Genomic DNA, 13,952 nt, shown 5'->3' on the forward strand with positions numbered 1-13,952 from the left:
ATGTCATTGATAACGGGATCACATCATTAGGAGAATGATGTGATGGACAAGACCCAATCCTAAGCATAGCATAAAAGATCGTGTAGTTTCGTTTGCTAGAGCTTTTCCAATGTCAAGTATCTTTTCCTTAGACCATGAGATCGTGCAACTCCCGGATACCGTAGGAGTGCTTTGGGTGTGCCAAACGTCACAACGTAACTGGGTGACTATAAAGGTGCATTACGGGTATCTCCGAAAGTGTCTGTTGGGTTGGCACGGATCGAGACTGGGATTTGTCACTCCGTGTGACGGAGAGGTATCTCTGGGCCCACTCGGTAATGCATCATCATAATGAGCTCAATGTGACTAAGGCGTTAGTCACGGGATCATGCATTGTGGTACGAGTAAAGAGACTTGCCGCTAACGAGATTGAACAAGGTATTGGGATACCGACGATCGAATCTCGGGCAAGTAACATACCGATTGACAAAGGGAATTGCATACGGATTGGTTGAATCCTCGACACCGTGGTTCATCCGATGAGATCATCGTGGAACATGTGGGAGCCAACATGGGTATCCAGATCCCGCTGTTGGTTATTGACCGGAGAGGCGTCTCGGTCATGTCTGCATGTCTCCCGAACCCGTAGGGTCTACACACTTAAGGTCCGGTGACGCTAGGGTTCTAGAGATATATGTATGCGGAAACCCGAATGTTGTTCGGAGTCCTGGATGAGATCCCGGACGTCACGAGGAGTTCCAGAATGGTCCGGAGGTGAAGAATTATATATAGGGGGGGAGCTTCCCCCTTGCCTTGGGGGGCAAGGCAACCCCTTCCCCCCTTGGCCGCCGCCCCCCTTGGAGATCCCATCTCCCAGGGCTGGCGCACCCCCCAGGGGCCTATATAAAGGGGGGGAGGGAGGGCAGCAACCTACAGCCTTGGGCGCCTCCCTCCTCCCCTGCAACACCTCTCTCTCTCTCTCGCAGAAGCTCGGCGAAGCCCTGCCGGAGACCCGCTACATCCACCACCACGCCGTCGTGCTGCTGGATCTCCATCAACCTCTCCTTCCCCCTTGCTGGATCAAGAAGGAGGAGACGTCGCTGCACCGTACGTGTGTTGAACGCGGAGGTGCCGTCCGTTCGGCACTCGATCATCGGTGATTTGGATCACGGCGAGTACGACTCCGTCATCCACGTTCATTGGAACGCTTCCGCTCGCGATCTACAAGGGTATGTAGATCCACTCCTGTCCCCTCGTTGCTTGTAGACTCCATAGATGCATCTTGGTGAGCGTAGGAAAATTTTAAAATTATTCTACGATTCCCAACAGTAATTTCAAAAAATTTCCTACGCACACGCAAGATCATGGTGATGCATAGCAACGAGCGGGAGAGTGTTGTCTACGTATCCTTGTAGACCGTAAGCGGAAGCGTTATGACAACGCGGTTGATGTAGTCGTACGTCTTCACGATCCGACCGATCCAAGTACCGAACGCACGGCACCTCCGAGTTCAGCACACGTTCAGCTCGATGACGTCCCTCGTACTCTTGATCCAGTTGAGGCCGAGGGAGAGTTCCGTCAGCACGACGGCGTGGTGACGGTGATGATGAAGTTACCGGTGCAGGGCTTCGCCTAAGCACTACGACGATATGACCGAGGTGTGTAACTGTGAAGGGGGCACCGCACACGGCTAAGAGAAACTTTGTTGTGCCTTTGGGGTGTCCCTTGCCCACGAATATAAAGGAGGGAGGACGAGGAGGCCGGCCCTAGAGGGGGCGCGCCAAGTGTGGGGAGTCCTACTAGGACTCCCAAGTCCTAGTAGGATTCCCCTTTTCCTTTTCGGAGTAGGAGAGAAGAAAGAGGGAAAGAGAGAGGGAGTAGGAAAGGGCAAGGGGGGGGCGCCGCCCCCTTTCCCCTAGTCCAATTCGGACCCATGGGGGGGCGCCTCCTTCCCTTTGGCCTGCCTCCTCTACTCTCGTATGGCCCAATAAGGCCCAATACTTCTCCCGGCGAATTCCCGTAACTCTCCGGTACTCCGAAAAATACCCGAATCACTCGGAACCTTTCTGATGTCCGAATATAGCCTTTCAATATATCAATCTTTACCAGCTCAGCCAAGATAAGTCGAGGTCAATGGCAGCTCTCACCTCCCTCATGACCCGCTTTTGTGAGGGCAAAGATAGCTGGTTGGCTCGTAGAAGTACCGACCCAGAAGATTCCGGCACTTCGGAAGTCCGGGCTGGCAACAGAAAGCCACGACACAATAAAAATAAGCGTCGACACAGTGGCGCCGAGGCCGACGACACGGCAGTAAACGTCGGATTCCGCAATTCCAAGTCAGGGCCACGGAAAAAGCCCTCTAAAGGAAACCAGGACGGACCCACCAAGTTGGATGCCATCCTGGATAGGCCTTGCCAGATCCATGGCACCTCGGACAAGCCCGCTAACCACACCAACTGTAATTGTTGGGTAATTAAGCAGGCCGGCAAACTCACAACCGAGGACACGGGCAAAAGCCCCCGCGGCGAGGACGATGAGGAACCTCGCATGCCGAACAGTGGAGGCCAGAAACAATTCCCCCCTGAGGTCAAAACAATGATACCCGCTGTGAGCCTCAACACTCATTGGACCGCATACATCGGTATGTATTATTTCCAATAAGTCAGCGGCTCGCTCCATTGTTCCGGAGAACGGAGTCTTAGTCATCTTGCCCATGAGGCATGGTTCGCAAGCATCAAGTGATTCATAATCAATTGATTCCAAAAGCCCATCAACATGGAGTTTCTTCATGCGCTTTACACCAATATGACCTAAACGGCAGTGTCACAAATATGTTGCACTATCATTATCAACTTTGCATCTTTTGGCATCAATATTATGAATATGTGTATCAACACGATCGAGATTCAATAAACCATTTATTTTGAGTGTATGACCATAGAAGGTTTTATTCATGTAAACAAAACAACAATTATTCTTTGACTTAAATGAATAACCGTATTGCAATAAACATGATCTAATCATATTCATGCTCAACGCAAACACCAAATAACATTTATTTTAGGTTCAACACTGATCCCGAAGGTAAAGGGAGTGTGCGATGGTGAACTTAACATCCTTGGAATCATTTCCAACACACATCGTCACCTCGCCCTTAACTAGTCTCTGTTTATTTTGCAACTCTTGTTTCGAGTTACTACTCTTAGCAACTGAACTAGTATCAAATACCGAGGGGTTGCTATAAACACTAGTAAAGTACACATCAATAACATGTATATCAAATATACCTTTGTTCACTTTGCCATCCTTCTTATCCGCCAAATACTTTGGGTAGTTCCGCTTCCAGTGACCAGTCCCTTTGGAGTAGAAGCACTTAGTCTCAGGCTTAGGTCCAGACTTGGGCTTCTTCACTTGAGCAGCAACTTGCTTGCCGTTCTTCTTGAAGTTCCCCTTCTTCCCTTTTCCCTTTTTCTTGAAACTAGTGGTCTTGTCAACCATCAACACTTGATGTTTTTCTTGATTTCTACCTTCGCCGATTTTAGCATCGCGAAGAGCTTGGGAATTGTTTTCGTCATCCCTTGCATATTATAGTTCATCACGAAGTTCTAGTAACTTGGGGATAGTGACTAGAGAACTTTGTCAATTACTATCTTATCCGAAAGATTAACTCCCACTTGATTCAAGCAATTGTAGTACCCAGACAATCTGAGCACATGCTCACTGGTTGAGCTATTCTCCTCCATCTTGTAGGCAAAGTACTGTCGGAGGTCTCATACCTCTCGACACGGGCATGAGTATGAAATACCAATTTCAACTCTTGGAACATCTTATATGCTCTGTGGCGTTCAAAACATTTTTAAAGTTCCGGTTCTGAGCCGTGAAGCATGGTGCACTTAAACTATCAAGTAGTCATCATACCGAGCTTTGTCAAACGTTCATAACGCCTGCATCTGGTCCTGCAATAGGTCTGTCACCTAGCGGTGCAGCAAGGACATAATCCTTCTGTGCAGCAATGAGGAAAATCCTCAGATCACGGACCAAGTCCGCATCATTGCTACTTTCATCTTTCAACTTATATTTCTCTAGGAACATATAAAAATAAACGGGGAACAACATCGCGAGCTATTGATCTACAACATAGATACGCAAATACTATTAGGACTAAATTCATGATAAATTAAAGTTCAATTAATCATATTACTTAAGAACCCCCAGTTAGATAGACATCCCTCGAGTCATCTAAATGATCACATGATCCAAATCAACTAAACCATGTCCGATCATCACGTGAGATGGAGTAGTCTTCAATGGTGAACATCTCTATGTTGATCATATCTACTATATGATTCACGCTCGACCTTTCGGTCTCAGTGTTCCGAGGCCATATCTGCATATGCTAGGCTCGTCAAGTTTAACCCGAGTATTATGCGTGTGCAAAACTGGCTTGCACCCGTTGTATGTGAACGTAGAGCTTATCACACCCGATCATCATGGGGTGTCTCGGCACGAAGAACTGTCGCAACAGTGCATGCTCAGGGAGAACACTTATACCTTGAAATTTTTTTAGTAAGGGATCATCTTATAAAGCTACTGTCGAACTAAGCGAAATAAGATGTATAAAAGATAAACATCACATGCAATCAAAATATGTGACATGATATGGCCATCATCATCTTGTGCTTTTGATCTCCATCTCTAAAGTACTGTCATGATCTCCATTGTTACCGGCATGACACGATGATCTCCATCATCTTGATCTTTTATCAACGTGTCGTCACATGGTCGTCTCACCAGCTACTGCTTTTGCAACTATTGCTATCGCATAGCGATAAAGTAAAGCAATTACATGGCACTTGCATCTTATGCAATAAAGAGACAACCATAAGGCTCCTGTCAGTTGCCGATAAGTTCAACAAAACATGATCATCTCATACAACAATTTATATCTCATCACGTCTTGACCATATCACATCACAACATGCCCTGCAAAAACAAGTTAGACGTCCTCTACTTTGTTGTTGCAAGTTTTACGTGGCTGCTACGGGCTGAGCAAGAACCGTTCTTACCTACGCATCAAAACCACAACGATTTTTCGTCAAGTATGTGCTGTTTTAACCTTCAACAAGGACCGGGCGTAGCCACACTCGATTCAGCTAAAGTTGGAGAAACTGACACCCGCCAGCCACCAGTGTGCGAAGCACGTCGGTAGAACCAGTCTTGCATAAGCGTACGCGTAATGTTGGTCCAGGCCGCTTCATCCAACAATACCGCCGAATCAAAGTATGACATGCTGGTAAGCAGTATGACTATTAACGCCCACAACTCACTTGTGTTCTACTCGTGCATATAACATCTACGCATAAACCTGGCTCTGATACCACTGTTGGGGAACACAGTAATTTCAAAAAAATTCCTACGCACACGCAAGATCATGGTGATGCATAGAAACGAGCGGGAGAGTGTTGTCTACGTACCCTTGTAGACCATAAGCGGAAGCGTTATGACAACGCGGTTGATGTAGTCGTACGTCTTCACGGTCCGACCGATCCAAGTACCGAACGCACGACACCTCCGAGTTCAGCAGACGTTCAGCTCGATGACGTCCCTTGTACTCTTGATCCAGTTGAGGCCGAGGGAGAGTTCCGTCAGCACGATGGCGTGGTGACGGTGATGATGAAGTTACCGGCGCAGGGCTTCGCCTAAGCACTACGACGATATGACCGAGGTGTGTAACTGTGGAGGGGGGCACCGCACACGGCTAAGAGAAACTTTGTTGTGCCTTTGGGGTGTCCCTTACCCACGTATATAAAGGAGGGAGGACGAGGAGGCCGGCCCTAGAGGGGGCGCGCCAAGTGTGGGGAGTCCTACTAGGACTCCCAAGTCCTAGTAGGATTCCCCTTTTCCTTTCCGGAGTAGGAGAGAAGAAAGAGGGAAAGAGAGAGGGAGTAGGAAAGGGCAGGGGGGCGCCGCCCCCTTTCCCCTAGTCCAATTCGGACCCATGGGGGGGGGGGGCGCCTCCTTCCCTTTGGCCTGCCTCCTCTATTCTCGTATGGCCCAATAAGGCCCAATACTTCTCCCGGCGAATTCCCGTAACTCTCCGGTACTCCGAAAAATACCCGAATCACTCGGAACCTTTCCGATGTCCGAATATAGCCTTCCAATATATCGATCTTTACCTCTCGACCATTTCGAGACTCCTCGTCATGTCCCCGATCTCATCCGGGACTCCGAACAAACTTCGGTCATCAAATCACATAACTCATATTACAAATCGTCATCTAACATTAAGCGTGCGGACCCTACGGGTTCGAGAACTATGTAGACATGACCGAGACACATCTCGAGTCAATAACCAATAGAGGAACCTGGATGCTCATATTGGCTCCCACATATTCTACGAAGATCTTTATCGGTCAAACCGCATAACAACATACGTTGTTCCCTTTGTCATCGGTATGTTACTTGCCCGAGATTTGACCGTCGGTATCTCAATACCTAGTTCAATCTCGTTACCGGCAAGTCTCTTTACTCGTTCCGTAATACATCATCCCGCAACTAACTCATTAGTCACATTGCTTGCAAGGCTTATAGTGATGTGCATTACCGAGAGGGCCCAGAGATACCTTTCCGACAATCGAAGTGACAAATCCTAATCTCGATCTATGCCAACTCTGTTGGGGATCGTAGCAGAATTTAAAATTTTTCTACGCATCACCAAGATCCATCTATGGAGTATACTAGCAACGAGGGGAAAGGAGTGCATCTACATACCCTTGTAGATCGCGAGCGGAAGCGTTCCAATGAACGGGGTTGATGGAGTCGTACTCTCCGTGATCCAAATCACCGATGACCGAGTGCCGAACGGACGGCACCTCCGTGTTCAACACACGTACGGAGCAGCGACGTCTCCTCCTTCTTGATCCAGCAAGGGGGAAGGAGAGGTTGATGGAGATCCAGCAGCACGACGGCGTGGTGGTGGAAGTAGCGGGGTCTCGGCAGGGCTTCGCCAAGCTTCTGCGAGAGGGAGAAGTGTTGCAGGGGGAGAGGGAGGCGCCAGGGGCTGTCATGTTGCTACCCTCCCTCCCCCCACTATATATAGGCCCCCTGGGAGGGGGGGCGCCGGCCTAGAACCCATCTACATGGGGGGGGGGGCGGCCAAGGGGAAAGGGGGTTGGCTTCCCCCCCAAGCCAAGTGGGGCGCCCCCCCCCCCCACCCTAGGGTTTCGAACCCTAGGCGCAGGGGGAGGCCCATGGGGGGCGCCCCAGCCCACTAAGGGCTGGTTCCCTTCCCACTTCAGCCCATGGGGCCCTCCGGGATAGGTGGCCCCACCCGGTGGACCCCCGGGACCCTTCCGGTGGTCCCGGTACAATACCGATAACCCCCAAAACTTTCCCGGTGGCCAAAACTAGACTTCCTATATATAATTCTTCACCTCCGGACCATTCTGGAACTCCTCGTGACGTCCGAGATCTCATCCGGGACTCCGAACAACTTTCGGGTTTCCGCATACTCATATCTCTACAACCCTAGCGTCACCGATCCTTAAGTGTGTAGACCCTACGGGTTTTGGAGACATGCAGACATGACCGAGACGCCTCTCCGGTCAATAACCAACAGCGGGATCTGTATACCCTGTTGGCTCCCACATGTTCCACGATGATCTCATCGGATGAACCACGATGTCGAGGATTCAATCAATCCCGTATACAATTCCCTTTGTCAATCGGTACGTTACTTGCCCGAGATTCGATCGTCGGTATCCCAATACCTTGTTCAATCTCGTTACCGGCAAGTCACTTTACTCGTACCGTAATGCATGATCCCGTGGCTAACTCCTTAGTCATATTGAGCTCATTATGATGATGCATTACCGAGTGGGCCCAGAGATACCTCTCCGTCATACGGAGTGACAAATCCCATCGATCCGTGCCAACCCAACAGACACTTTCGGAGATACCCGTAATGCACCTTTATAGTCACCCAGTTACGTTGTGACGTTTGGTACACCCAAAGAACTCCTACGGTATCCGGGAGTTGCACGATCTCATGGTCTAAGGAAATGATACTTGACATTGGAAAAGCTCTAGCAAACGAACTACACGATCTTTTATGCTATGCTTAGGATTGGGTCTTGTCCATCACATCATTCTCCTAATGATGTGATCCCGTTATAAACGACATCCAATGTCCATGGTCAGGAAACTGTAACCATCTATTGATCAACGAGCTAGTCAACTAGAGGCTTACTAGGGACATGGTGTTGTCTATGTATCCACACATGTATCTGAGTTTCCTATCAATACAATTCTAGCATGGACAATAAACGATTATCATGAACAAGGAAATATAATAATAACCAATTTATTATTGCCTCTAGGGCATATTTCCAACAGTCTCCCACTTGCACTAGAGTCAATAATCTAGTTACAAAACCATTCGATTAACACTCACAGGTCACATCACCATGTGACCAACATCCAAAGAGTTCACTAGAGTCAACAATCTAGTTCACATCATTATGTGATTAACACTCAATGAGTTCTGGTTTGATCATGTCATGCTTGTGAGAGAGGTTATTAGTCAACGGGTCTGAACCTTTCAGATCCGTGTGTGCTTTACGAATATCTATGTCATCTTGTGGATGCTACCACGCGCTACTTGGAGCCATTTCAAATAACTGCTCTACTATACGAATCCGGTTTACTACTCAGAGTCATCCGGATTAGTGTCAAAGTTCGCATCGACGTAACCCTTTACGACGAACTCCTTTTCACCTCCATAATCGAGAAAATTCCTTAGTCCACTAGATACTAAGGACAAGTTCGACCGCTGTCATGTGATCCGTTCCCGGATCACTATTGTACCCCTTGACCAACTCATGGCAAGGCACACTTCATGTGCGGTACATAGCATAGCATACTGTAGAGCCTACGTCTAAAGCATAGGGGACGACCTTCGTCCTTTCTCTCTCTTCTGCTGTGGTCAAGTCTTGAGTCTTACTCAATACTCACACCTTGCAACACAGCCAAGAACTCCTTCTTTGCTGATCTATTTTGAACTCTTTCAAAATCATGTCAAGGTGTGCGTTCTTTGAAAGTATCATCAGACGTCTTGATCTATCTCTATAGATCTTGATGCCCAATATGTAAGCAGCTCTATCCAGGTCTTCCTTTGAAAAACTCTTTTCAAACAACCCTTTATGCTTTCCAGAAATTTTACATCATTTCGGATCAACAATATGTCATTCACATTACTTATCAGAAATGTTGTAGTGCTCCCACTCACTTTATTGTAGATACAAGTTTCTAACAAACTTTGTACAAACCCAAAAACTTTGATCACTCCATCAAAGCGTATATTCTGACTCCGAGATGCTTGCTCTAGTCCATGGAAGGATCGCTGGAGCTAGCATACCTTTTAGCATCCTTAGGATCGACAAAACCTTTCTGATTGTATCACATACAACCTTTCCTTACGAAAACTGGTAAGGAAACTTGTTTTTGACATCCATCTGCCAGATTTCATAAATGCAGCTAATGCTAACATGATTCCGACGGACTTAAGCATCGCTACGGATGAGAAAATCTCATCGTAGTCAACTCCTTGAACTTGTGAAAATACTCTTTGCCACAAGTCGAGCTTCATAGACGGTAACATTACCGTCCATGTCAGTCTTCTTCTTAAAGATCCATTTATCTCAATGGCTTGCCGATCATCGGGCAAGTTCACCAAAGTCCATGCTTTGTTCTGATACATGGATTCTATCTCGGATTTCATGGTTTCTAACCATTTGTCGGAATATGGGCCCACCATCGCTTCTCCATAGCTCGTAGGTTCATTGTTGTCTAACAACATGATATCTAAGACAGGATTACCGTACCACTCAGGAGTAGTACATATCCTTATCGACCTACGAGGTTTGGTAGTGACTTGATCCGAAGTTTCATGATCACTATCATAAGCTTCCACTTCAATTGGTGTAGGTGCCACAGGAACAACTTCCTGTGCCCTGCTACACACTAGTTGAAGTTATGGTTCAATAACCTCATCAAGTCTCCACCATCCTCCCACTCAATTCTTTCGAGAGAAACTTTTCCTCGAGAAAGGACTCGTTTCTAGAAGCAATTACTTTTGCTTCCAGATCTGAAATAGGAGGTATACCCAACTGTTTTGGGTTTTCTATGAAGATGCATTTATCCGCTTTGGGTTCGAGCTTATCAGCTTGAAACTCTTTCACATAAGCATCGCAGCCCCAATCTTTTAAGAAACGAAAACTTAGGTTTCTCTAAACGGTGTCGTCTCAACGGAATTGCGTGGTGCCCCTTTTAAAGTGAATGCGGTTATCTCTAATTCCTAACCCATAAACGATAGTTGTAATTTGATAAGAGACATCATGGTATGCACCATATCCAATAGGGTGCAGTTATGATGTTCGGACACACCATCACACTGTGGTGTTCCAGGCGGTATTAATTGTGAAACACTTTCCACAATGTCTTAATTGTGTGCCAAACTCGTAACTCAGATATCTCTATGATCATATCGTAGACATTTTATCCTCTTGTCACGACGATCTTCAACTTCACTCTGAAATTACTTGAACCTTTCAATAATTCAGACTTGTGTTTCATCAAGTAAATATTCTCAGCATCTACTCAAATCATCTGTGAAGTAAGAACATAACGATATCCACTGCATGCCTCAGCACTCATTGGACTGCATACATCAAAATGTATTACTTCCAATAAGTTGTTCTCTTGTTCCATCTTACTGAAAACGAGGCCTTTCAGTCATCTTGCCCATGTGGTATGATTTGCATGTCTCAAGTGATTCAAAATCAAGTGAGTACAAACGATCCATTTGCATGGAGTTTCTTCATGCATATATACCAATAGACATGGTTCGCATGTCTCAATCTTTTCAAAAACGAGTGAGTCCAAAGATCCATCTACATGGAGCTTCTTCATGCGTTCTATACCAATATGACTCAAATGGCAGTGCCACAAGTATGTGGAACTATCATTACTATTTTATATCTTTTGGCACGAACATGTGTATCACTACGATCGAGATTCATTTTAGGTGCAAGACCATTGAAGGTATTATTCAAATAAACAGAGTAACCATTATTCTCCTTAAATGAATAACCGTATTGCGATAAACATAATCCAATCATGCTCAACGCAAACACCAAATCTCGATGGTAGAGGGAGCATGCGATGCTTGATCACATCAACCTTGGAAACACTTCCAACACATATCGTCATCTCACCTTTAGCTAGTCTCCGTTTATTCCGCAGCTTTTATTTCGAGTTACTAACACTTAGCAACCGAACCGGTATCTAATACCCTGGTGCTGCTAGGAGTACTAGCAAAGTACACATTCATTTAATGTATATCCAATATACTTCTGTCGACCTTGCCTGCCTTCTCATCTACCAAGTATCTAGGGTAGTTCTGCTTCAGTGACAGTTCCCCTCATTACAGGAGCACTTAGTCTCGGGTTTGGGTTTAACTTTGGGATTCTTCGCTAGAGCAGCAAATGATTTGCTGTTTCATGAAGTATCCCTTCTTGCCCTTGCCCTTCTAGAAACTAGTGGTTTTACTAACCATCAACAATTGATGCTCCTTCTTGATTTCTACTTTCGCGGTGTCAAACATCGCGAGTTGCTCAAGGATCATCATATCTATCCCTGATATGTTATAGTTCATCACGAAGCTCTAATAGCTTGGTGGCAGTGACTATGGAGAACCATCACTATCTCATCTGGAAGATTAACTCCCACTCGATTCAAGCGATTGTGGTACTCAGACAATCTGAGCACATGCTCAACGATTGAGCTTTTCTCCCTCAGTTTGCAAGCTTAAGAAACTTGGCAGAGGTCTCATACCTCTTGACGTGGGCACTAGTCCGAAATCCCAATTTCAGTCTTCGGAACATCTCATATGTTCTGCGACGTTTCAAAAACCGTCTTTGGTGCCACAATTCTAAACCGTTAGCATTACGCACTGAACTATTACGTAGTCATCAAAACGTGTATGTCAGATGTTTCGCAACATCTACAGACGACGCTGAGGTTCAGCACACCGAGCGGTGCATTAAGGACATAAGCCTTCTGTGCAGCAATGAGGACCCAATCCGCATAATTGCTACTACCAACTTTCAACTAAATTTTCTCTAGGAACATATCTTAACCAGTAGAACTAAAGCGCAAGCTATGACATAATTTGCAAAGACCTTCTGACTATGTTCATGATAATTAAGTTCATCTGATTAATGAACTCCCACTCAGATAGACATCCCTCTAGTCATCTAAGTGATACATGATCCGAGTCAAACTAGGCCGTGTCCGATCATCACGTGAGACGGACTAGTCATCATCGGTGAACATCTCCATGTTGATCGTATCTACTATACGACTCATGTTCGACCTTTCGATCTCTTGTGTTCCGAGGCCATGTCTGTACATGCTAGGCTCGTCAAGTCAACCTAAGTGTTTCGCATGTGTTCCGAGGCCATGTCTGTACATGCTAGGCTCGTCAAGTCAACCTAAGTGTTTCGCATGTGTTCCGAGGCCATGTCTGTACATGCTAGGCTCGTCAACACCCGTTGTATTCGAACGTTAGAATCTATCACACCCGATCATCACGTGGTGCTTCGAAACAACGAACCTCCGCAACGGTGGACAGTTAGGGGGAACACGTCTCTTGAAATTTTAGTGAGGGATCATCTTATTTATGCTACCGTCGTTCTAAGCAAATAAGATGTAAACATGATAAACATCACATGCAAATCATAAAGTGACGTGATATGGCCAATATCATCTTGCGCCTTTGATCTCCATCTTCGAGGCGCGACATGATCACCTTCGTCACCGGCATGACACCATGATCTCCATCATCATGATCTCCATCATCGTGTCTTCATGAAGTTGTCTCGCCAACTATTACTTCTACTACTATGGCTAACGGTTAGCAATGAAGTAAAGTAATTACATGGCGTTTTCATTGACACGCAGGTCATACAATAAATTAAGACAACTCCTATGGCTCCTGCCGGTTGTCATACTCATCGACATGCAAGTCGTGATTCCTATTACAATAACATGATCAATCTCATACATCACATATATCATTCATCACATCCTTTTGGCCATATCACATCACATAGCATACCCTGCAAAAACAAGTTAGACGTCCTCTAATTGTTGTTGCATGTTTTACGTGGCTGCTATGGGTTTCTAGCAAGAACGTTTCTTACCTACGCAAAAGCCACAATGTGATATGCCAATTTCTATTTACCCTTCATAAGGACCCTTTTCATCGAATCCGATCCGACTAAAGTGGGAGACAAAGACACCCGCTAGCCACCTTATGCAACTAGTGCATGTCAGTCGGTGGAACCTGTCTCACGTAAGAGTACGTGTAAGGTCGGTCCGGGCCGCTTCATCCCACGATGCCGCCGAATCAAGATAAGACTAGTAACGGCAGGAAGAATTGGCAACATCAACGCCCACAACTGCTATGTGTTCTACTCGTGCATAGTAACTACGCATAGGGCTGGCTCATGATGCCACTTTTGGGGATCGTAGCAGAATTTAAAAAATTTCTACGCATCACCAAGATCCATCTATGGAGTATACTAGCAACGAGGGGAAAGGAGTGCATCTACATACCCTTGTAGATCGCGAGCGGAAGCGTTCCAATGAACAGGGTTGATGGAGTCGTACTCTCCGTGATCCAAATCACCGATGACCGAGTGCCGAACGGACGGCACCTCCGCGTTCAACACACGTACGGAGCAGCGACGTCTCCTCCTTCTTGATCCAGCAAGGGGGAAGGAGAGGTTGATGGAGATCCAGCAGCACGACGGCGTGGTGGTGGAAGTAGCGGGGTCTCGGCAGGGCTTCGCCAAGCTTCTACGAGAGGGAGAGGTGTTGCAGGGGGAGAGGGAGGCGCCAGGGGCTGTCAT

The sequence above is a fragment of the Triticum aestivum genome, chromosome 5D, assembly GCF_018294505.1.
Source record: "Triticum aestivum cultivar Chinese Spring chromosome 5D, IWGSC CS RefSeq v2.1, whole genome shotgun sequence".
NCBI classification, from domain to species: domain Eukaryota; kingdom Viridiplantae; phylum Streptophyta; class Magnoliopsida; order Poales; family Poaceae; genus Triticum; species Triticum aestivum.